We start from the raw sequence: 25,660 nt of genomic DNA, 5'->3' as shown, positions 1-25,660 counted from the left end.
CCATGTTTACCCTCTCCAGTATGTGATGGTTCTTCTCCAAAATGTCAAAATACTGATTTTTCGGTTTTGATTTTCACAAAGTGGATGAAGTTAAAGTGAGGCAAATCTGGTAAAGGATCAAGGTGGTGAGCGAACGTTTGCATGGCCATAAAACCTCACTGTGTTTATCTCATTTTTCCTCAGTAGCCTCAGGCTGTTACAGTAGAAAGCTGGGCAGCCAACCCATGGTGCATCAGGTTTACCTTGATGTTACCTTATTTGTACCTGTAGGTAGATTCAGTTTGCAGTAGGTGATGTGCACATTTTTCCAAGATAACTCAGACAAAACATAAAAATATTACAAACCCAACAACAACAGCTACTTCTGCTACTAATAAAAGGGATGATTTGTTCTGAGTGAATGGCTGCTCAATAGCCCTGTGAAAAAAAAGTTAATAAACACACTCCTGGTTTTGTTCCCCACCTGGCACTCTAAGGATACTTTCACACCTGCACTGTCTAGTAAGTTCTGGTGCTTTTTCCTGCTTGATTGGGTTTGTTTTTTCAGACGTAAACACAGTAATCTCAGAATGAGGTGGTCTGGTTTGGTTTAGAGAGAGCTCCAGAGCAGTTTGTTTGTGGTATATGATCCAACTTCGATCTGACTACCAGGACTATGCTGCAAGTTTGAGCTGTGCACCTTCCCTTAGTATGCAAGTATGTTTTCATGCAGCAAACATACTTGCAACAAACATAGAAACGTATATATGCAAAAAACACAAATTATAGTGAGTTTAAAATGAATGTAAATCCAGAGCAGAGTGTTGTTTTCCTGTATTTACTTGTGCGTCTCATCCCAGACAGGTCTGCTCAGATGGTTTGATTCGCCTGTGTGAAAATAAACCAAACCTAATAGGTACAAATTTTAAAACACAGTTGATTTGAACCAGAATAATTTATTAGATGTGTGAAAAACTTCAGCGATGGAGATAATATGACTTCTTATGGATTTTGTGTTTTCAAACACATGCTGTTTGTTTCCTGTAAGTTCAGATCAGATCCGTGGTGCAAGTGAAAATGGACCTTCAGGGAAGGAACTGAGATCAGCCCAACTTACTCAGGTAAGGCTTTTCAGGCCTATTCCCACAGCTTGTAAACAAACACAAGTTAACAGCATATTCTTCTTCTTTTTTTGGTAACTTTGGGGTACCCTTGGTTTGTAACTTTTTAAATTCTTTTGAAAATAACAATTTTCAAGTTAGGTTTCTGTTTGCCTACTTGTACCAAAGTGACTGTACTTGATCTCTCTCTTCCAACTCCTGAGTGAATTTCTGCCTCTTTAGATGCTAAATGCTCCACTGTATTTACCAGCTAGCCACTAACTGTGTCTGTTTGTGGTTCAGTGTTGAGCAAATGTAGTGCATTTTCATATTTTTTTTGCTTTTTTGCTGTAAAGAGCCCCCTGTTGCAGCCAAAAACAAATCAATGCTGTGTCTGAGAATGAACCAAAACAGCTTTTGTAAAAGGTTGTGGGTTGGATAGAAAGAGTTAAAGTTATAAAGCCTTATGAAGAAAAGCTACAGATTCAAGTGATCATCTTTTGTAGGCTCGACTCTGATCATGAGGATCAAGAAAGGAAGCGCCAGGATTTAGCAGTTCTAACTGGCAAAATAGGAACATCTAAACAAGTTGCTCAGTCTGCAGCAAACGCACACAAATAACACTGCAAATACCATCGCTGTATGAGAGATTTCTCTAAAACTTAGCACAGTATACTGTTGATAAACATGTGACATTAAATAAAAAGGAAATACATTAGAGGGTTACCTAGGCAAACAGAGCCTTAAAAATCTGGTAATGCCCAACCATCGTTGACAAAGAAAGGTGTGACGAGTGAATCGCTTCTTGTGTGGGAAGAGCTTAAGATTTAAAATCCTCAAGCCAACACAAAACCCAAGGACCATGACAAATACACACAGTAGTTACTTTGCTTGAATGATTTCTGCTTCTTTTAAATGGCATTTGCTGCAACCACTTTCCAAATTCCAAATGATGCTAAAACATCAAAAAACAAAGAAAATGCTTCACTGTCACACAACTATGTGTGATACACATGCACTCCCACTATTTTAAAAGTTTCAGTCTTTGACCCAAAATGTCACAACTAACTTCTTAACTCCAGGTTACAAGTTCACAACATCGGAGTCTTATAATGGAGAGCAATGCTGAAAATTCCAATCACAAACTACTGGTTAAAAAAATAAAGAAAAGAAAAGAAAAGAAAACCTAAACAAAAACAAAACACTGAGGTCAACAACATCGTGCCTTTATTTATTTCAGTAACAGACAGAGAAGAGGAAAAAACTTACATATATCACACACTGAGGACCAATAACATGAAACCAACTGATTGTACTGTAAAAATACAGGACATTTCTATCACGTGCTCTTAAAGATCATATTGTAAAGTATTTGACAGAATAAACTCTGATGAATACATTTTCTATTTCTATTTGAACTGAACTGAAAAATGAGCATAAAGCTGTGACTTTCAGGTTTATGTGAAAAAGGACAAACGATGTAACCATGAGGATTGGTTACATCCTGTTGTCAAATGAACAGAATAAGTTAATGCAGGAAACTTGTTTGTTTGTCTGATGTTTTTTTTTCTTTTTCTTAACCTGAAAACACAGCTGGTTTTAAGGAAGAACTAAATGCTTTCTGGGAAAATGTTTTTAGATGAAAAATCACTTTAATAACAGCCCATTTCTGCCTCACCTTCACCTTTCCAGCAATCGTTTTAGTGCAGCAGATGTTGGATTGCAAACATTATGATTTCCTCTTAGAACAAAAATAATTTCTTCAAAGACAACTTCAACTTGGAGTTAACTTTAAGAACAAGGGGGGCGGGCAGCAAATTTTGGGATGTGGCCAGTGCCCCCCCAGCACCCCCTTGGTGATGCCCCTGGGTCACCCTCTCTTGCTGTCGGCAATTGTGAGAGATTATATCCTTTGTTCTGTGACTCTGACTGGAGTTTGGAAAAACAAACAAACAAATAAACAAACAAAAAACCCCCCCATCTGGGCAGTGACTACCTGTTTCCGAAATGCTCAGCCTTGCTGTGACTAGAGAGATTGGTTGCTGTCCTTTATGCTTAAGGACAACAGATGGAAATTAGCCCTTGGCTATAATCTGGTATGTTTACATTCATGTAATATTTTTTTTTTACATTTATGTTCATTAACATGCACTGTCCTAAATAAAATAAAATAAAATAAAATAAAATAAAATAAAATAAATTAAAATAAAATAAACATTAAATAGGTCTGTGAAGTTTGGTTTTCACCTCAAAGAAGAAGATGAAGCAAATTAGTTAATTCCTGATCATAAATACTATTTCTGTGAATGATGGGATTTGAAAAGTTTTCCATACTTACATAATTTAGCATCACTGATCCTCAAGTATTTGACTAATTCCTTTCTTATGTATACAATGACAGCGTGATGCTGAAATTTGATCTATTTTGACAACTGATAAGAACACGTTGATATGGACATGAGCTCATGAGATGAATTTCTTGTCATTTCAGATTTGAACAAATCATCCTTGTCAGTTTATTCTGATTCGGTTTTGTTTAGCAAGAAATGTAATCCTCCTGACTACCTGTGCTCTCATATTTAATATTTTTCCATTTAAGGATCACTAATAAAAAGAGAAAGTTTAAAGAAATTATTTCACATTTCAGGAATTTATTCTGTTAGGTTTTGCTCAGCAAGAGCTTTAATCCTCACCACAGCCTCTGCTCTCACATTTAATATGTTTCCTTTTAAATATTACTAAGAAAAATAGGTTTTAAGAAATAATTTCACATATTACAGAAATTAAAATTTGAAAAGCAGCATTCAGATGAGTGAAATAAGACAGGTTTTATCCAAAATTGCAGTTACAGAGAGAGAAACTTTGTGGGGTTTCAGTTTTAAAGTGAATGGTTATTTCTTTTCCTCTGGCAAGTGCAGATTTGTTAAATGCCAATCCCGTCCATGCTATATAGCCACTTGATTTTCTTTACCATCCTGTGGTATCATTTTTTCCTTTTTCTCAGAAATTCTCTCCATCTGCTCCTCTCTGCCAATCTCCATCTCATACAGTATGTTGTCTCGACTGCTTGTCTCCATCTGCTGTAGTCTGTCATTTATGAACATATCGATGCCATCTGGTGGATGCTCCACTCCAGAGTGATTTGTGGTACTGTAGCACAAGAGCATTCAGAGTTAGCACGAGTGGGCTCAGCAGGAGTTAAAGGCTCTAATGGCGACATTGTTTGCTCATTACTTTACTCACTGAGGTGTACTGATTATTGCAGCCACTATCCATTAGTGTGTGGAAGAGAAGACTATCCTTATAGGCTAATTTTATGTTTTTGACATCCTCCTTTCACTTGTCCTATAGTTCTCACATATAATTGTAGGTGCTTTATAATTCTGCGACTTTAGAATTGGGAACTATACTGTATGCCCTCATTAGTGTTCCTTTACTCCATTTTTTAAATATGATATGTACACTAGAGTAGCAGTTGAGTACTTTAGTAAAGTACCTTTACCGTATATGTACACTACTAAGCAGGCAGATAAATACCTACACAAATTTCAGTCTATCAATATATATCTATATAATCTATAGTTACTTGAATTGGGTGTTTCAGCATATTCAACCACTGTCAAATTTTGGATGTATTTTCATTTAGGAACAGGTCCAGAAACATCTTTGTTCTTTTGTTCAATATACTGGTAATCTCCTACCCTTCTCCAGCCACTCTCCTATAGTTTACATAACATACATTATGATTAGGAAACAATAAACCGAAACACCAGGAACCAAATGAAAATTATAAACTCCATAAACACTAAGCAGTTAGTAGAAGTCAAATATATGTACATAGAGGGTGAAGTAAACAAATGGTCTCAGAAAACATGCCTACCCACAATGGAAATACAAACTGATAAGTACTGTATGACCCCGGGTTTTCTGTTCAACAAAGGTAGTTCACTTTTTACCCCGGCTATATGATCATGGTAACTTAGTTAATATTCAAGATCTTTATTGTCAACACAGCAATATACATAGTATATACTGTGTATACTATACTATACTATACTATACTGTATACTATACTATGTATACATAGTATATACCGTTTTACCCCAAGCCCTCCATGGTGCATTTATAAGAGTATCAAAATATATCTACAGGGGAAATAAAACAAGAAATTACAAATAAATAGCATTAATTTATGATCTGAAAACAGGACATCTTAAATCAAATTTGCATGTAGAATAAGCACGTGTGAATTCTCATTTATATTTAATATTTACTTCAACACTTTCAAACACCACAGAGTTTATTAAATTACACAGTCTGCATTTTTATTTCTTGCCTTCAGATAGAATAAACTATATAATATAGTAACTCTTTTCCAGTCTTCTGGGCCCTGTTTCAGGAAGCCGGTTTAGAAAACTCAGAGTGAAAAACGATACGCAGGGTTGAGTAACCCCGAACTGTCCAACTCGGAATATTCGGTTTCAGAAAGGCTGATAACAATTAGTTCAGTCAACGCGGAGTTGCTTTAACCCCAAGTGAAGCGCGCGGACGAGGATACATAAAGCCCTGATAAGCGGAGCACAGATTAAGCGAGTCACCATGGAGACGGAGGGAAAGAAGGCGCGGTCAATGTATTTCACAGCGCTTGAGGCCGAAATTCTGATGGCAGCATATGCCGATAACATGCAAATTCCGCGGAAAAAAGTAACACAGCCACAGCTGCAAAAGAAAGGGAGCATGCATGGCAAAACATAGCCGACAGAGTCAATGCATGAGTGTTAATCTAAACATTGATCTAGGGATTTCCACCCATTTAACACGTTATTTTATCATATGTTATTTTATTTGTTATTTTATACATTTTATTTTGTGACGTGATGTGAGCGCAGGTGCAACCCAACAGGCCCCAAACGTTCCTGGCAGCAAGTAAAAATGAAATATAAAAATATAGTCCAAACAGGTAAGGTGTAATTGTATTATGAGCCATAGTGCTTGGTCTGTTTGTCCCATGTAAATCAATTGCAGTTAGAGGCTACATTAATTTTCTTTCTGTAAGCACTTATTGAAATTATCTGAGCACATTACAAGTACATATTTGCTTACTCTGTATGCTCAAATGTGGCCCGTTATAGCCAACAGAAAAAAAGCGGAGGCCCGAAAAACAGGTGGGGGTCCTCCACCACCACCACTCACAGAGGCTGAGCAGTTGGCCCTCAGCCAAAACAGTGGGCGCCCTGTGGCTGAAGGCATCTCTGCGGGGACATCCTCTGAGTCAATAACCCCGCAAGACACAAGTGCCTACATAAGGGGTAAATCCAAAATAATACATGATGTGCATACATCCTTTCTTCACAGTCACCTTTGCAGTGCTGCTCATTCATTTGATAAACTCTTTACCATAATGGATTATTTTGTAGTGAAGTTATTTTCCTACTGATTTTGCCTTCCCTCAGTCTTGGTTGTCTTTGAGAGCATAATGACAATGAAGTGTAAGGTGATTGGTATGTTTGTTAATTGCCATTTGGTCCCTTGTAAGTTATAAGTGACCTGTATAAACCTCATATTCTATCAGTTGATGGTGGTGGTGTACTGCATCTGGTGCAGCCTCCTGTTGAGCCAGACCAACATGCAGTTGTGAGTAATACTCCACAGATTATATGAGTTTACAGTAGAACAGCAATGTTGTCTATTTCTTTACTACAGGAAAATAATGAAGAAACATTGACAGCTGTTACAGAGGAGGAAGCAACAGAGACACTTTATGAGGTTTACATCTTTTAATACTTTGTGTACAGGAAACACAGGCGACCAATAAAGCCAGTTGAACAAAAAATCTGTTTATTCTTCTTTCAACATGTTGAGGTGATGGGTCAAAAGAAATGATTGTGACATATGGTGTCTCTGACTGCGCTTCCATCTTGTATGTCCGTGGGAGGGTCAGGATGTTCATGGTTTGGATCACTGCTGTTTGGTTCAGAAGGACAGTGTTCTCCTCTAATTGTGGCAATGTTGTGAAGAATCACACATGCCACAATAATGTCACATGCCCTTTCTGGGGTGACCCTGAGTCTTTGCAGGCACTGGAACCGGGCCTTAAGCATTCCGATAGTCATTTCAATTCTGGCTCTTGTCCTGCAATTAGCCAGATTATATCGCTGCTGTGGGCCCGGTTCAGGGTCAGGGTAAGGGATAAGCAAATAGGGTAAACATGGATACCCCCTATCACCAAGCAAGTAGCCAGTGAACTCTCCTAAGACAGAAGGGTACACTTCAGTTCAAATGTCCCTGAAGCAATTGGTCTTTATATATTTTACAGTATTCTCAACTCACCATGTCCAAATTTTGTGCTCAGTGTACATTCACGGAATATTTGTGAGTCATGGACAGAGCCTGGCCACTTGGCTTCCACATTTGTGATAATGTTGGCAGCATCACATATGATCTTCACAGTGCAGAGAACACAAATTAGCATCCATTACTATAATGAAATAATTTGTTAGTTTGAAATGCTACAGGGAACTATGTACCTGTACATTGATGCTGTGGAAAGACTTCCTGTTCACATAGTCTCCTTCATTTACTGAAGGAGCAATGATTGGAATGTGAGTGCCATCTATACAGCCAATCACGCCTGGGAACCGTGAGAATAAATGTAAAATTTAAGTAGTAGTCCAAGTATCACCACATCATGAATTAAGTTTTGGTCATCCTGATACCTGCAATTTTGTGGCATCCCTCTTTGATAAATCTTGTGGGTCTATGACCGGGGAACACCACAAACGAGTGCAGGAGACGTTTCAGTGCAACTGTAACATTCCTGACTGCCCGACAGACGGTAGCCTTGGAAACGTGCTCAGCGTCACCAATATTATACAGAAAGCTCCCGTTTGCAAAAAACCGAAGTGCAATACAAATAATATGTAATGAACTGAGAGCATGTCCGCGATGTGTCACATGCGTAATATTAGGCCTGAGGATGTTATTCAAATAAATTATAGATTGTGCTGAGAAACGGTAACGTTCGCACAGGAAATCATCAGGAAATGATAAAATGTCCAAACGCGCTCTGATCACTCTCTCCCGGCGGAGAGCTCTGCGGAGAATTTGTGCTTCACGATCTACTGGCTCTTCAAGGAAGGGGCACGCCATGTCTGACACTTCCTACTGTCAGGTTTCCGACAAAGGGGCGGAGACAGTCAGGGTTAGTTGTAGTAAACCTGCTAGGGGGCAGGTTAGCTTCACGGAGTGTGTCGTCATAGTGACTCACTGAGGCTTCATCTGAACTCGCTTTGTGAAACCGAAAACCCGGAGTTTTCGTTAACTCAGGGTATACTTACTCAGTTTTTCCACTAAACCGGCTTCCTGAAACAGGGCCCTGGCTAAAATGTTTAAAGTGCACATTTATAACGCTCCAGTGTTTTATAAACATGCACATTCATATCACTGCTATTTTGGCAGCACCTGTCTTGCTTTCAGTTGTATTACTAGTTCATGTTTTCTACACAATATATGTTAGTCTTCTTTTGTAAAATCAGCTTTTCTGCTACTCCTGTGATTGGGCAGATGTTGCCAACCGCACCCCTAACAACATGGGTATCCTGAACTTGTTTAGCAGTACAGGGCTCAGAAAACACACAAGTAACAATAACAACAACAAAAATAAACAAAGACAGGCAAGGAAAAATAACTCGTAACCCTGTAACGAAACCTAGGGGCCGCGATAGTTACGGCTTGGCTTTAGTAATTTGTAATTTAGCTGAGTTTAAATGTGCAGTGTCCACTTAGTTACTGATAACAGCTGCCTTAGAAGTTTGAATCAAGAATATGTGGTCCCAAACCTTGTTAACCTCCTATTGCAGACTTATTAAACTACTGCACAATCCATAAAGTTATTCATTATGAAGAATTATTTGCTGACACTTAAGAAGTCAGGCAATTCAGAAAGTAATTTTTTTGGTTTTATCTCTCTCACTGCATTCCAATTTAGCACTGCTGCATAAAATCCTGGAAAGAACTTTCTGCAGCAGTCATGTCGAATAGATGTGATAAACATTTCAAGGTGGTCTAAAGTAAGTGGTGCTATTCAACTAAGCATCAGTTAAGTAATCTTACATGTCTGCACGCTCTGTATGTTAATTAGAGCACACAGTAAATTACTGAAAGGAACAGCATTTTTTATCCATTTCTGACAAGAGCAAGGACACAGAGTTGCTCGCAAAAAGGAAAAAAACAAAACAATGGGAAGATGTGGTGAAATGAAAATCAGATAAATCAGTCATCTTGCAGGTCCGTCTACAAGTCCAGCAAGTTTTAATGAATTAACTTTTTTAATTGGGCCGTGTTTTGACAACCTCACATCCCATCCGAGCCGATGCAGTTTTTTTACCCTTGCTAGTAACTTTGGCACATCGATGGCCTTGCGTACTTCTGAAAAGCTATTTAATCATCTGGCGCAATTAGATTCAGATTTATACAAAAAAGTTTTAATTAGCAGTGTTTTTTTTCCTAATCTGTGTGTCTTTTGACAAAGTCATGAGAGAGATTGGTCGCGATAAGAGTAGCTGATGATTTGCTCTTGCCCTCCGCTTCCTCTTCCTCGGTGTCTCACATGTGTTTCGATGAGTCATCATCATGTGACTGTGCCAGATTCTAATCAGCTCTCTGCACCTGCTGCTGGTTTCTACAGTGTTACACTGACAAACACCAAACCTAATCAAGGTTGAAGGGTAGGCTTTTCTTTGCCTTGCCCAAAAAACAGCAACAGTGCCTAGTCCCATGTTGAATTTGTGGTGATGAAATGTAGCACCAGTTAATTATCATCTTATTTGAATGAGCAGTTCCCAGGTTCCTTGTTGATCATTTAGGTTTACCTTTGCTTGAGCTTTTCCCCTAACTATTAGCACAATAGTTTTTTAAAGACAAATTACCATGGCAAATATATATATATATATATGTATATATATATGTGTGTGTGTGTGTGTGTGTGTGTGTGTGTGTGTGTGTATATGATGTAAATTATTTTGCAACAGATTTTATTTGAATTTCAAACAGTTGTATAAAAGCTTTTGCATGAGAAATTCATACATGGCAGAGAATTATGTGAGGCTTGTGCAGGACATGTATGAGGACAGAAGGAGAGCATGCAGTACAAGTGACAGGTGGGTTCAAAGTGAGGGTGGGATTGTATCAGGGATCTGCTCTCAACCCCTTCATGTTTGCACCGGTGATGGACAGGTTGACAGATGAGGTCAGGCTGGAGTCTCCGCGGACCATGGTGTTTGCAGACGACATTGAGCAGACGGGAGAGAGCCTAGAGTGGTGGAGGTATGCTCGAGAAGAAGAGGGAGGAAAGGCAGGAGAAGCAAGACAGGCTAAACCTGTGTGAATAAGTGGAAGACAGGTGGAAAGGTGGAAAATAGTGAGGGTGGATGAGTTTAAATCACTGGGATCAACCAACTAAAGCAACAAACAGTGCACAAAAGAGATGACTTCAGTCAAGGTGGAGATAAGTGACAGAATGATAAGGGCAAAAGTGAAAGGGAAGGTTTATACAAGGCAGTGAAACCTGCTATAATGTATGCTTTAGAGATGTGGTAGATGTGTGAAGATGGTAAGAGCTTTACTGGTAGCATGTCAGAGGGACAGCTCAGGATGAGCACATAGAACACCAAGACATGCAAGGCGGTGAGATGATTTAGACATGTGCAGGGAAGACAGTAGATATATTAGATAAAAGATGCTAAATATGGAGCTGCCAGGCAGCAGGAAAAGAAGAAGGCTACAGAGAAGACATTCATAAACGTTATGAAGGAGGACATGAAGAGGGTGGGTGTGATGCTAGCATAGGGTAAGATGATCCACTGTGGCAACCCCCAGACAGAAAAAGTAAAGGAAAAACAAATCAAAAAGAATGTTTAATAAAAAACTTCTGACTTGAGAAATATTGCACTGTAGTGTGTAGTCCACTACAGCAGTGTAACATTAGCTTAAAAATCAAAGGCTCAGAGAGTTTGATTATCCAGTGTTACTTATTAACTGATGACCTTTAGGAATTTTCCCACAGGATCACTTCAACTTGTTGTATTTGGTGTGATAATAATGTTCTACTTAACTCTAATTATCTTGAGGTGTACCCCACCTTTAATCCTTTGTTAGACATATTTTTTATTTAATTGTTATGAATAGTATCAATTAATAAAAAGAGCAAATAACACCATTGTCATATGTTAGTTAATTTCTATTTGGAAGTAGAATCAAACATCATAGCAATGATTTTATGCAGCACTCATGATTCTCTCAGAATACAGTTCTGCTGTTATGTCCTGCATTATAATGCCACTTGTATCAAGAGGCTTTTCTCTACCCACATTATCATAAGATGCCATTCACACAGAGTGGAAGCTGAGAAATTTCACACTTTCAGGCACTTCTGACTTTGGCATTTGAAGATTCCTGTAAAGTAGACATGACAAGACGTGCAACTTTACAGTTTTACATCTTATATTCCTGTTTTAATATTTTCTCACTCTTCTTTGATATTCATCTAGATCTATCTAGATATAGATATTCATCTGGATTAAAAAAAACCCCGCCTATGACTGGCACTGCAATGCATATGAATAAAGCACATAGATAATGCCATGTGGGTCTTCTATAAAACATGATGTATACATCACTGCATTTATGTTTTTTTTTTTTATCATGTCAGACATTTTCTGTCGGTGTTTGACCATTTAGTGTTAGTATTTTATTCTGATTTTACACAGGTTAATGGCAGGATCCATCCATCCATCCATTCTTTTCCACTTAGCCAATTCATACACCGGATATTTTATCTAAATAAGATTTCAGTAAGGCAGAACAAAACTAATACAGCCCAAAGTAATGAGCAAGAATCATCAGAGCAAGTGAGCTGCGAACATTTTTTCTTACTTCTTTTTTTTGGTGATGATGAGCAGGTCTTATCACACAAGCTGCAAGTTCATTTTAATTCAACATCCAGCACAAAGGAAAACCTTCAACAAACGAGGGCCAACTCTCATTCGGACCAAGAGCGGAGCAGTAATTGGAAAGCTTAATTGGGGAGATGGCATCTTGTTAATTGAATTAGCAGCAAGAGAAAAAAGAAACTGCCAATTCAGGACAATGTCACTGTGTGACATTGAGAGATTGAGAAGAGGAAAAAAAGTGAAGAGAAAGAAGCGTGAGGTGAGAGAAGCTGAAAGATAAACGGTAATACAAGGAGAAGAAAAGAAATGTAGACAGGCAGATATGAGTGTCAACTGTAGCTGAAGAGAGGATGAAAAGCAGAGAAGAGGGCTGTTCAATAAGAAAATGACTTATTTAAGAGCAGAGGTGAGGTGGAAAAGAAATGTAAGGCAATGAATGGAAAGAGAGACGAAAGGACAAGAAATGGCACAAAAAAGAGGAAAAGGATCTAGTGGCATTGAATACACTTGTAAGGAATGAACATGTCAGGACAATTTCAAGGTTATCATGCTTGGAGACACACACTGTACACACACGGTAGACAGGTGCACAGACACACATGTACAGTATAAGCTGTGCACACATTTAGTAGTACATAGGCTCTGCATCTCAAGGGGGAAACCCCTGGGAGAAAAGCTCATGGCTGATTACTGTTACAGCTAAGTGAACTGTGTCCTATTTCAGAGACATCAATGTCAATATGTGTGTGTGTGTGTGTGTGTGTGTGTGTGTGTGTGTGTGTGTGTGTGTGGCTTTGCTTTTGTCTGACAGAATACAAATCTCATCACTGTGTGTGTGTGTGTGTGTGTGTGTGTGTGTGTGTGTGTGTGGTTTGTGTGACAGAATACAAATGTCATCACTCTGTGTGTGTGTTGAAAGGCAGTTTTAAATGATGCATTTTGTTACCGTAGTAGACGGAGCAGAATTATGGTCAAATACTGAAAAGAGAGCACCCCCAAGTCCCAAGAGACTGAGAGAAAGGACAGAGTGAAGAGTTTCTTAGAGAGTTACTATTAAAGTAATGTCATTGGTTTTGAGTTTAGGCCACGTGTTTCAGAGTCATTCGTTCTGCAGTGTCGCATAACACAGGAAAAAAATAATGAAAACCAGAGACCGACCCCACAAAAAAGTACCTGTGCTTCCTAACCAAACACTACTATCACTTCGGATTGTGGTTTGATCATTTGTTCCTTTGTGTTTTTGAATTTTGTTATTCTGTGCATAGCTTTGTTCCTGTTTTATTTTGATAGTCTTGTGTCTTGGGTGCTTCATATTCATTCCTTTGTCTCATTAGTTAGATTCTGTTCATCTGTGTTCCCCAGGTGTCTCCACTCTGCGTTACAGAGTTTTTCTCAGTTCTTTGTCATGTTGTCCGTTCATGGTGTGTGCACTCTCACCTTGTGTGTTTCCTTTGTAGTCTCTTGGTTTCCTGGGTTCTTCCTTGCTAATTTTTTTTTTTTGCTACTACCATTGAAGTTCAGCTTTTGTCCCTGGAGTCCTGCACTCGGGTAAATTCCCTGACTATCACACAGCTGAACCACGACAGGTCAGGGTGGATGGGCCAATTATTTATTTATCCAACAATAGTTTCTCTACTCTTACCAAAAATAGTTTTTCAACAAAACTGAGATTAAAAAGCTGATTAATTCAGACTCACTTTTCATCAGTGTCTTAGGAAGGGCAAGTGAAATCACAATCCTTCTAAACTCTGCCTGAAAAGAGAAAAAAAAAAGCTATTTCTTTCTTTAATTTTGGCTTTACTAGCCAAAATTCTGAATGAGGGGTTAAACACACTAATGATCTGATTTGTATGGATTACTGAGCAGCATTTCACAACTTTCAAATGTATTTTCATTCATTCTTTTGAGTCTTTAAATGGTTTTATACCTTTTATGATGGGAATAATAATTTGATAAGTTATAAAAATACTGACAGTGGATTGAGTGAACTCTGCATTCAGACTGACTGCTGACATTTCTTGTAAAATAAACTGAATGTCTCTATTTCCGCTCTATGGTTTAACTAGCAAGGGCAGTCATGGAAAATAGGAAAATATAAAACAAAAGATTTAAAAGGCTAAAATAAAAGAGGACTTGACTCAAAAAGGGTTTGAAGAGTTCATATCAATAAAGTAGGAAGACCGGGCTACCATTAAAATCCTGCAGTCGGTGAGTACGTGTTGTTGCATAATACATAGAAGTTGCAAGATTTGTATGCAGTGACTATTTTGGACTTCTTTCATTCTAAAATAGTATTAAATAGAAAAAATGCACTTTTGGAGTTTTTTTGTTCTAAGGCAGACTCAAAATACAATTGTGTTACCTATGACACTTTTTGTAAAATTACATTTTGGAGAGACTATGCGTTCGCGAACTGGCATAGCTATTATTCCAATGAGCGAGTTAGGTCCATAGGAATGTGAAAATGCTTCTGAAATCTTCTTGTCAGCTGACTGAACAGAAAACCCACACACTATAGTACATATCATATCAGATGGAGCTCTTTCTGCTTCCCCCCTGAAATTAACCTCAAAGAAAGTTAAACATAAGTGACTCTCTGATTGACATCATGACATGCATCACAAAAGAGAAAAATTACACCTCTGCAGAGTTACTTACGTATCTTTGGTAATTTCTCATCACTTTTATACATTTCCTCTCTCCTTCATTCATCATTTCCCATTTTCTTTTCTCACTCCTTCTCTTCTCTGACTCGCCTGCTCCCCATCCTTTATCTATTCATACATTTTCCTCTCCGCTTACCCTGTCTGTCCCAGGCTGTCGATCTCTCTCTTCCCTCCTTCTCCTCCCTTTTCGTCTAACCGTATCTCTGCAGCTTCTTTTGTTCAACCCGTCTGTCAAAAGAATTTTTCAATGACAAGATGCAGCTGCATAACAGTGACCATTATGCAAATATAACTTTTATTAAATGTATTAAAAAAAGCTTCCTTTGTTGGGGTCAGAATTAATCTCCACTGACTGATATTCATAAGAGAGGGGAAACATGCGAACAGATATAATTTATTTTAATAAGTGTGAAATTTTATAGTAACATTTTATTACTTTTGTTTCTTTTTGCTATTACACAGATCCGAATAAATTCAGAAGTGAGACATCCAGTTTCCCTAGTCTCTGTTTAAGCTTTGACATTTGAGTCTTTTGAATAGAGATTGCTCCACACATAGAGCATGATATATGATGCTGAATGAATAAAAAGAAAAAAAAGATACAACACCAACTGTTAAAAAATTAGTAAATGCTCCTCTTTTCCCCGGACATGTCCACTTTTCACGTTCTGTCCGGGGCGTCTGGGGGGATTTTTGAGATTGCTGAAAATGTCCGGGTTTTCCGACAGAGGACCCATATGTGTGACATCATCCCCGAGCTGCAGCTTTGTGAGTGGACTTGTAAAAGTCTATATGACATTTTTGTTTCACCATTCATTAACCACACAGAGAAGGCATCGTTTAAATATGTTAAACTTTTCTTTAAGGAAACAGTATTATTAAAGTTCTTCATGACTGGACCAAGTGTCCTCTTTTTTGGAAATCAAAATATGGTCTCCCTAGTAAATGCATTTGCTTGCATCAATATTTTTTATTTTGCATGTCTTAATAATCATGTTCCTTAAATCTTCATAAAAGCAGTGTTTGGAATATAAATTTCTTAAAAATACACCGCTCTCCCATTGACTGCACCAGGCTTATCCTGGCTTCATTGGATAAAACAAGGTTTGTTGTGGCACAAGGTGGCAAACTCTAACGTATCACAAGCTTATTTGGGAATCATCTATCAAATACAGACTATAGATTTGCAATGGCCAGATCAAGGGAAATTCCAGTGGCATATAAATTAGCATCATAAACATAGAATTTCATGAAATGGCAGTTTTTTGTAATAAAAAGCAAAAAAAGAAGTCCAACAGTGGATTCCTGTGGTGCACCTGTACTAAAAGCAATTGAATTCTATTAAAAACTACTTAATGAATGTCAGTTTATTGAACAAATGCTTTTATATGTCTATGGAAAGTATAACACAATACTGAAGGCTATCAAAGGCTTCAGTAATATTAAGTACATATACTGCCATTGTTTCAGTGTGACATGATCTAATTAGAAGATGCTGTTTGATGTTACATACAATTTCAGGTGAGCGTGTATCAAGGATAATGAGATTTGTGCAATTTTTGAAATAGCACAGTAACTATTAAATTCACCACAGTCATATACTTTAAAGTTAGTACGTTTTTGGACAGTGACACACTTTTTTAAAGATAATTTTGACTCTGTACACCACCATGGTAGATTTAAATCAAATAATCAAGATGTGAAGTGCAGACTCTCAGCTTTAATTCAAGGGGTTAAATAAAAGTATTGCAGTACTGTTTAGGAATTAAATCCATTTTTATTCACAGTCCCTGGGAAGTCATGGACAAAACAAAAAAATGAATGTGGGAAAAGTTACCAAAATCATCTCTACAAACTCTTTTTTTGGCCAACTGATGGTTGTCACAGTGTTCCAGAGATGTGAGGGGATAATAACTCTTGCAGGTTTAAAACATGGTCATTTGCTTTATTGAATCGTATTATTTTAGAAGCGAGCTAGAACCCTGGGCTGTTTTCACTTTTCATATGTTATGTTATTTCTAGCTGATTCTTGTACAGTGCTTCTGAAGATATTGTTTACTTTGTGCCTCTAAGTAATTCAAACATTAAATGGAAAAAGTCCCCCCCCCCCCAAAAAAAAAGTGAAGTGCACAGAGACGCAAATATGATTTGATAGACAGAGGCTGTTGCTGTGGTTTTTCAAGTGAGGAAGAGAAATTGGAAATTATGCAAAAAGAGACAAGAGGGAAAAGAAAGGGGGAGGAGAAGGAACTAGCAGTCAAGGGAGAGGTTGGGAAGTAAAAGAGAGTTATGATGAGTATGTTTGCTCTATGAAATGCTCCAAAGCAATCAACTGAAGCAAATTAATGCCTCTTACTCTGGAGAGTGAGGGGGGTATGATGATAAAACAGAAAAACAAAATAGACAAAATTCTGAAAATGCCAAAAATTTATGAAAAAAGGAATTAAAGGGAAAACAGAAGCCCCGTGTTTTCTATCTGTTAAGGATAGCATTCCTGGCAGAGATGTGAAGATTGCCTTTCAATCACTGGACTGTGTTTCTTTTTTTCATGTCCCTTTCACCTTCTGCTCACATCCTTCCCTCTCTTCATCCTTGTCTTGTCTAACTTCCACTTTCTCTTTCCTCTTCCTCTTTATCGTCTCTTTTCTCTGTTGCTTTTTATCTTCAGTTTTACTCTTTATCTTTACAACTGTCCTCTCTCCTCTTTACCTCCACGCTTCTTCTCATTAAATTCCCATCGTCTCGTATTCCTCTCTTTTTCAATTTCCCCACCGTTAGACCCACGTCTAAAGCTGTACGCGTGCGCATGAGAAATGCATGTTTATGAGTGTGTCCTAAATGTGCTTATGCGTGTGACAGGAGAGACAGATTGGTCAGTATTTAGGGAAGCAGAACATCAATAGTCAGAGAAGAGCAAAGCAATCTAATGCTTTTTCTCTCATCGTCTTCCACACATACACAAACACGTACGCGCGCTCCTGCTGCCTTCCTCAGGCGTTGGGTAGTTGATGGTAGTGTTGGTGGGTTGGTGGAGGTGGTGGTGGTGGGGGTTATTCAGGAATGCAGTGTGTTGTGTTCCACTGTGTAGCGCCACAGGTTGCTAAACAAGCGGTTGAAAAATGGGCTTCTCCTGTGAGCAGGTGAGAATTGATCGCCCGAATACCTCTTTTATTTCCTCTTCCCCTCTTGGTCTTCCATCTCTGCTCGTGTTTTTATTCCTCTTTTCATCTCATCTTTATCCCTGTGTTCTGGTTTTCTCTGTTTTAAATAATCTTAGTTTTAAATAATCCCTGTTCTAATATAAACTTTCATCCACCTTCCTTCCTTCCACCTTCTATCCATCCATTCTCCTTTTATTCTTTACTTCTTTGCTTTCAGTTCTCTCCTAACCTGTTTCCTCTTCTTTGCATTTCAGCTTATTTACCCACTCTTCTGTAGACTGTCCAGTTGAATGTTGCTTCATTGAATCACCATTTATGCTCTTTATTCCAAGCTCTCCTATCCTCTCCACTCTTTCCCCCCTTTACCTGGTCCTGACAGCAATAGAGGCTGCCCAATAAAACAGGCATAAAAACGCACTCCTTGTCTCAGCTCAATTTTTGCTCATCCACACATGTACACGCACACACACTCTCTCTCTCTCTCTCTCACACACACACACACACACACACACACACACACACACACACACACACACACACACACACACACAGGCAATATAAATCAGACATAAAAAGCCAATCCCTGTCTGCAGTCAATTTCCATAAAGATGCAAAGGGGAAGCTCTGGGGGGGGGGGGAGAATGAGATGAGATTGAACGTATGTAATGTGTAATGTAATATATGTGTGTAAGTGTGTTTACTTATATTTTACATGCACTGACTGTCTGTTTTTTTATGCGTGCATATCTTTTTCTTGTGTGTGTGTGTGTGTGTGTGTGTGTGTGTGTGTGTGTGTGTGTGTGTGTGTGTGTGTGTGTGTGTGTGTGTGTGTGTGCGTGCTTTCATCTGTTCCCAGGTGGTGTAGACAGTGTGAATGCTAGTGGCTGTCGCTATGCTAATGATCCCTGTTTACATCACACATCACACCACAGGCTTCGTCACATTATCCCCATGGGACAAACGTGCACACACACACACACACACACACACACACACACACACACACACACACAGACTGGCTCATTCAAACTCATATATACCTATACATTGATATGTTTCTTGAGTAACCACATGCTCTCACACACACACACACACACACACACACACACACACACACACACACACACACACACACACACACACACAGAGGCACACTAAAGTTGCCTCCTCTAATGAGCCAGGCATGTTTGCAGTGCTGTCACAAACCACAGAGTTTGATCACTTTCTAACTCTGGAAGTAGGCCTGTGTGTGTCTGTTTGTGTGTGTGTGACTAATAATATTGCAGTTGCTTATTTTTTGAAGGAGGGCCCTGTGTAAATTGCTGATTTACAGTGGCTTGTGTGTGTGCATCTGTGTAAAGGATTAAGATATACTATTGTTTGTGTCGTATGCGGACATTTCTTTATTCAGTCTGGCAGCAGTTTGTATGTATGTACATACAAACACACTTCTGCCAGAATGAATAAAGAAATTTGTATATTACACAATTGTTATGGTTTTAAACTGCAGTTGTGTATATTTATGTGGGCCTCTACATGTAAAAGATATACGTACACACAGGGGAAAAAAAACTTCTTCTTATTGTTGCTTCCTTTAGGGGTCGCCATAGCGGATCTTTTGCCTCGATCTCGCACCATCCCTATTATCCTCGTCTGTGGCACCACCCCTCTTCATGTCCCCCTCCACTACATCCATGAGTCTCCTCCTTCAATCCTGCCTGGCAGCTCCATGTGCAAAATCCTATCTCTATCCACTATCTCTCCTCTGCACAGGGGGTGACTCAAAATAAATGTGGCATTTAAGAGGCATTTAAAATGAAACTACACCCTCTTTAAATTCTATGGTTCAATTCAGAACACACAATAATAATCTGCCCCTTACCAGGTCAAAAAATGTGATAAACACAACCTGAGCGACAATGCATGGCACATTATACTGTTCCATTAATTATTTAGCAAACCAAAAATACAGAACCAATGTAAAACTAAGAACACCCCGTGATTCTTGAATAGCTTGTAGAGCCATTATAAGTTTGTACCTTAGTTTTTGGATTTTAACCCTTTAGAGCCGATCGGAGCGGGAACGCTCTGTTATGCGTAACTATTTTTAAATCCCAGTAGCTCTGCAACCAAGTAAGCTAGCGCAAAAAATTTTTTTGCATATGAAACCGGAGGAGTTGTACTTACATCTTATGCCATCAGCTTGTCCTAGGTCATGGTTTCCTTCCACATAAAGCTTTGCAAAAACTGCATAAAAAGCGCTTGCAGGAACAAAAACATAATATTCCAGAAACACGCTTTACCGATCCGATCAGCTGTCCATAACACTTCCTACGTTGGAATAGACGTCAGCGCGAACTTTTGCATTTCCGCCATTACCTGCCCGAAACCGGAAGTGACGTCATTTTCGCGGAAATGTAGTCTTTTTTGCGATCAGGGCCTCAGGGCCTATACTGCTCTTTTTAAAAGTTATCTTTGACTTTATGACTTTCTGTGTCGTTTCTGGGATGCTTAGGACTCATATTGCACTGCTGGAAATAGTTTATTTTGATGCATATGCTGCTTTTTTGCAAATTTGCAGTATAATATTTATTTTCGTTTTTCCTGCAGTGTATAAAAATTGGTGTATTTCAAAAATAAAACTATGAAGACACTCAAAATAAATTTCCTGTGGTGGGAAACTATTTTGTGCAACTTTTTTGTATTTACAGTTTTGAGGGATAAGCCTCTTAAATTTCTCTAACTACAAATATATGTTAAAAAATCAAAAACGATTTTCAATTTTTTTGTAGTTTATTGCACTTTTTGCAATTTATGTAATTACTATGCACTTAATGAATACATATTATTAAAATCTGGGCTATAATGGTTGTATTGATGTATAGCAACTTGAAATGCTCCCAAAAATGGCTCCACAGCATGTAAAAATATAATATAAGCTCTGGCGGACTTGGTTCTATGGTAGGTCTTAAAGGGTTAAGGTTCATGAAGTAATATTAATACAGTTACAGATGCGCTTCCCAACCCCCTGAGCCACGGTCGCTCAGGATGGAAGGATTTTTAACATCCCCTTAATAATGTGCATATAATAATATTGAAAATAAACCAGGACTAATACAGTTGAAATTACAGATTCACATTCCCACTATTTTACCCTTCTTCCCTTTCGGTGACTGCAGGAACTTCTCTCACATACAAGAAGAGACTCACTTTCCACAACAAACCTGTGCAGGTAGTGTTGTTAAGTTGTTGACTGAAGCACCGGAAACAGGTGAACTGTTATGGACTTTTTTTATTTAGCATGTGATTTTTTTGCTGACTGCTCTTGCTCTAACTTCTCTGCTTTTCTCTGGTCTCTGGAATCGCGCCTGCTGGTCGCTCTGTACGCTGCACTACTGTAACTTGAGCTTTTTTTTTTTTTTGCGTTCATTCAGTTTATGTACAAAATGTTACTGATAGTTTTGCTTTGATAATTCTTTCAGATGTGATAATCCTTTAGTGAAAATGTGATACTGCGACGGCCCTACTAACATTACCTACATTCACAGTAAATTCAATGTTATGTAAATTCCTTACAAAAGTATGTTTGAGCCTTCCTTGTTAAATAAGTAAAAAATTTTTTTTAAAATAGTCTGATTATAACTTTACAAACACGCAGAAAATCATGTTCATCATGTTCATCATGTTCATGTTGTAAAAGCCCTTCTGGCTGACCACGGAAATATTGCAACACAACCTAACATTTATACTCACATATGAAGTCAGAAAGACTTAAACTTTCACAAGGACATATTGTTTAAAGAATACCACAGTTTATGTGATGTAGGAACACATCCAGCCATGCAGGCACAAACACATGTTCTCTCTGTCTCTCCCTGTCTTTCACAAGCACACATACTCACACACCGCCCACCAGTGAGGACGGTGTGACCTGTGCGAGTTAAGAGCTACACACCACTTTCCTGTAATAACTGGTGCTACATCTAATCCTATTTCCATTAGGCATATGCTCCACAAGGATGTGTGTGTGTGTGTGTGTTTGTGTGCGTCTAGTGTCTGCTTCCGCGTGGATGTGTGTTAGCAGTTTCTATAATCATGTGTGTCAAAGTGTGTTTGAAGACTGAGATAGTGTCTGTGTGAGAGAGCATGCTTCAGGGGGACTTGGCTGGAGAAAATGTGTGTGTATGTGCGCGTGCGTCTGTGCACATGTGAATGTGTCCGGTCCTTAATTCACTCTCTCTGTGCCGTGGAGTGCTGAATCAGCTCAGCCCTGATAGACCTGCTCAGTCCTGGCCAGTACTTCAATTGGGCAATCGCAGTACAAACACACGCACACACACTGGTGTGCTGAGTCATACCTAAGGACATACAGGAATACGCTTTTATGCAGAAAATCAACTTTTATGTGATTCAGTCTCAGAAAGCATAAGTTTCAGAAGTAATCAAATGCACACATACTGTATGGAAGCAGTTATAATGTAGCAGTTAGACATTAAAATTCTTTCAGTAAGCTTGCATTTGCTCTGTGGATTTGCAATTCCTGCAGCATTCTTGAAGCAATTCTCTATAGTGTTGCTAATGCAATGACACATTCAAGAGACAGACTGAAAATGACTATATTGTTGATGGTGAGAAGAAGTGCTTTTATACACTTATAAGTATTGAAAAAATGCTCATCATATCAGAGCTTTGGAAAACAAAGAGCTGTGTGGGCACTGAACATAACAGAAATAGCATTTTGTAAGTTTTGCTTATATATTGTTTATATAAGTTACATTTTATGACTAAAGATTCAATTGACAAAACTGCTATTGGACTTAAGATTCACTTTTCTGTTTTGGGATGTCAACATTACAGAAGATATTTCACATCAAAAGACCGGACATTGAATATTATCATTTTGAAATTTTATTAGTGCTCTCAGTTTTAAAGACTAAACACAGTTTTTGCTTCTGTGAATCAGTAAATATTTGGTGTATTGTCCACATTTTTACAATATTGAGGGCTTCAATGATGTACTACGGTTACATTTGTGTACAAGTTGAAAATAACATTAGTTCTGATATTATTAAACATTTTTCACCTATTGTACCTGTATAAAATGAGGGGAGAAATGTAAAAATACTAAAAAGCAAGGTTGCACTTATGAACTAAAGAGTGTGAGTTTGATAGTAGCTCATAAGCACTATGAATGTAAGTCATTTATATTTCATTTATATTGCTCCAAATCATCAATTCGCATTGCAGTTACTACATGAAACACAGCCTCTCTCCATCAACCTTCAACTCAGGCAAGAAAACACTCCTAGAAAAAGCATTTGAAGGGGAACAGGGGAGACCTTGAGAGGAAGAACAGAGGAGGGATCCTTCTTACAGGATGGACAGTCTTGGAACAGATCTCATAATTGGAGTTCAAGATGAAATCTCAGTGCAGGGATTCTCATGCCATTCTGTTCGTCGTTCCCTTTTCTCACAAGGAGCAATGTGGGTGAGGTCCAGTCATCCAATTATCCAATCAGTGCACTCACTGTTGGGCATATCACCCACTATGCACCTCTTCACCTTTCTCACTCACCTTCACAGTCAATTTACCACATATGCCTTTCATATCCTATCACCTTTCCACAAACCTCCCTAGTATAACTCTACATTTTTCTCACTCTTCTCGGTAGTATCAAGTACAGAACAGGGACTGTACTTTTCCAGACTTCCCATTTCACCTGCTCACGTGCCCCATCAGTTCCAGCCTTAGCGAGTAGGCATAGAGTGCTTGTGTTGTTTCTTGTGAACTGGAATGGTACTCCCATCTTAATACCACTTTCTACGCAGTATACAAATTGCCTGAAGGAACGTTTACAAGTACAAGTATAATATAACAAAGCTACTTTAATCACATAGATCATTCTAAGGGGAAAAAACATTTCCAGCAATAAATTTGATGCTAATTATAAAACAGTGGGATCTTAAATTGTAACATAAAGCTCACTGGGACTACATTAGCCTAAGGGAATCATTCTCATTTTTAACTTGATGCAAGCCACCTACTGGGATTTTCTAAAGCTGATACTGAGTACATTAACATTTACTGATAGACGTTAGCCAACAGACTGAAAGAGGAAATGCAGTTTTCTTTTTATGATTTTTATTTCCCTTTTAATAAGAATTGTTTGTGTTTGTTTTTGTTTTGTTTTGTTTTTTGACTGAATCATTGTGGCCTTGACAGAAGTTAGATTTCTTTACCATACCACTAGCAAATGACCTTACATATAAGCTACAGATGATGTGTTTACTGTGATTTCAGCTGTAATTATGAATGAACTATAATTAATTCTTAAATGTAAAAGAGAACAGAATGTCTCTTATATTTCTCTCCCACAAACTACACAGCCCTCATTCAAGTACTCTGTCACTGAAAAGCACAGACCGAGATAGCTGCCTCATCTTCCAAGCAGAGTTCGTGTGAGAGAGAAAGAGGGAAATAACTGCAATTATGAAGTCATACGTTCCATAGAGATTGTCCACAGAGATTTGAAGAAAAGCTACAGAGCTACAAAAAGTTGTTTTACTTTACTCAGTTTTACTACTTCTGTCTGTTTTCTAACTACAATTCAAACTCTTTTTCTGACCTAAAAAAAAAACCCCTAAAGCTATGTTAGATCCTAGGTGCTAGCATGCGCAGGCTAACCTCCTTAAAACGGAAAAGTAAGTGCACTTAACTTGACCCACTTCTTATCTTGAGAAACATTATCTTGTTATAACAAGATTCACTCAAGTTGAAACCTGACTAGTATTTCGTGTGTAGTGTGTGAGCTATAGGGATGGGTACCGGTATCACCGGTTCTGACATAAACGGTAGTAACCAGACCGAAAAGCAGCGCACATTTCGGTGCTTTATTTCGGTGCTTTTCTTTTTCCTGAGATGTCATACACTTTGGATTCTAGCCAATCATTTTACCTTTGCAAGCGTAGTAGGCGGGCCCAGGTATGTACGTTCTTTTAGAGCAGAGCTACAGATTAAAAACGCCCAAGGCGAAGCGGTCAAAGTCTGGCTGTACTTCACAGCAAAAGATGCAAACTCAGCAGCCTGCAACAAGTGCTTTAAGGTGATACTGTGATACTGTGCAAAGGAGGTAACTCCTCGAATCTGATGAAACACTTGGCGACGTATAGCATTTTGTTAAAAGCCGAGAAATGCGCCGTATTTGATAGCTTGCTGCGAGACCTCACACTGTGCACATCTACTGCGTGTGGGTTGCCTGTTATCGGACCCGGAGTTAGCAACATCCCCCAAAAACCCAAAGAGGAGAGTCCTGGCCCCTAGCCCTGCCAGTGTAACAGAAATGATGACGGATGATGATGCAGCAGCAGCCATTCTTCTCTGTGTGAGTAGCTTAATGTTGTCCGTGTGTAATTTACATTGAGTAGGTTAACCACGTTATTACATTAATGCATGTAAGGTGAACTACCAAACACCGTTGTAGTTACATGCGGCTGTCTTCTTGTTTGATGGCAGATACTCCCTTCACCCTGGCCAAAAAGGCTAAAATGACCAAAGAAAAAGTGGAAAACAGTTAAACATGAGAGGTTTTTGGACAAAGTTTGTGTTTTTTTCCATTGTTTAAGCACTGCTTCCAGCCAAGAGTGATGCCATAAATCCCCTATAGCTGCAGAAAAGGCTAACATTGTTATCTTTTTACAAAAAAAACAGCTGAACATGAGAGGTTTTTGGACCAATTTTGTGTTCTCCATTCTTTAAGCACCAGTTCGAGCACCGTTTAAGCACCAGCACCGTTTCAAAAGTACCG

The 25,660-nt window shown here is 38.6% G+C and overlaps 1 long non-coding RNA gene across 4 annotated transcripts in view; it reads left to right on the top strand.

Annotated features, from left to right (window-relative positions):
- Positions 1-25,660, top strand: part of LOC308404590 — a 91,294-nt gene that overhangs the window by 26,002 nt on the left and 39,632 nt on the right. For all 4 annotated transcript variants that reach the window (XR_013973151.1, XR_013973152.1, XR_013973153.1 and 1 more), the window contains exons 2-3: positions 840-895; positions 1,033-1,100. This is a non-coding gene — a long non-coding RNA (uncharacterized lncRNA). The remainder of the gene's footprint in view (positions 1-839; positions 896-1,032; positions 1,101-25,660) is intronic.

The sequence above is a fragment of the Rhamphochromis sp. 'chilingali' genome, assembly GCF_963969265.1.
Source record: "Rhamphochromis sp. 'chilingali' genome assembly, chromosome: 10".
Taxonomy (NCBI): Eukaryota; Metazoa; Chordata; class Actinopteri; order Cichliformes; family Cichlidae; genus Rhamphochromis; species Rhamphochromis sp. 'chilingali'.
Note: the sequence above shows the minus strand (reverse complement) of the source record. Positions and strands in the feature narration are given on the sequence as shown.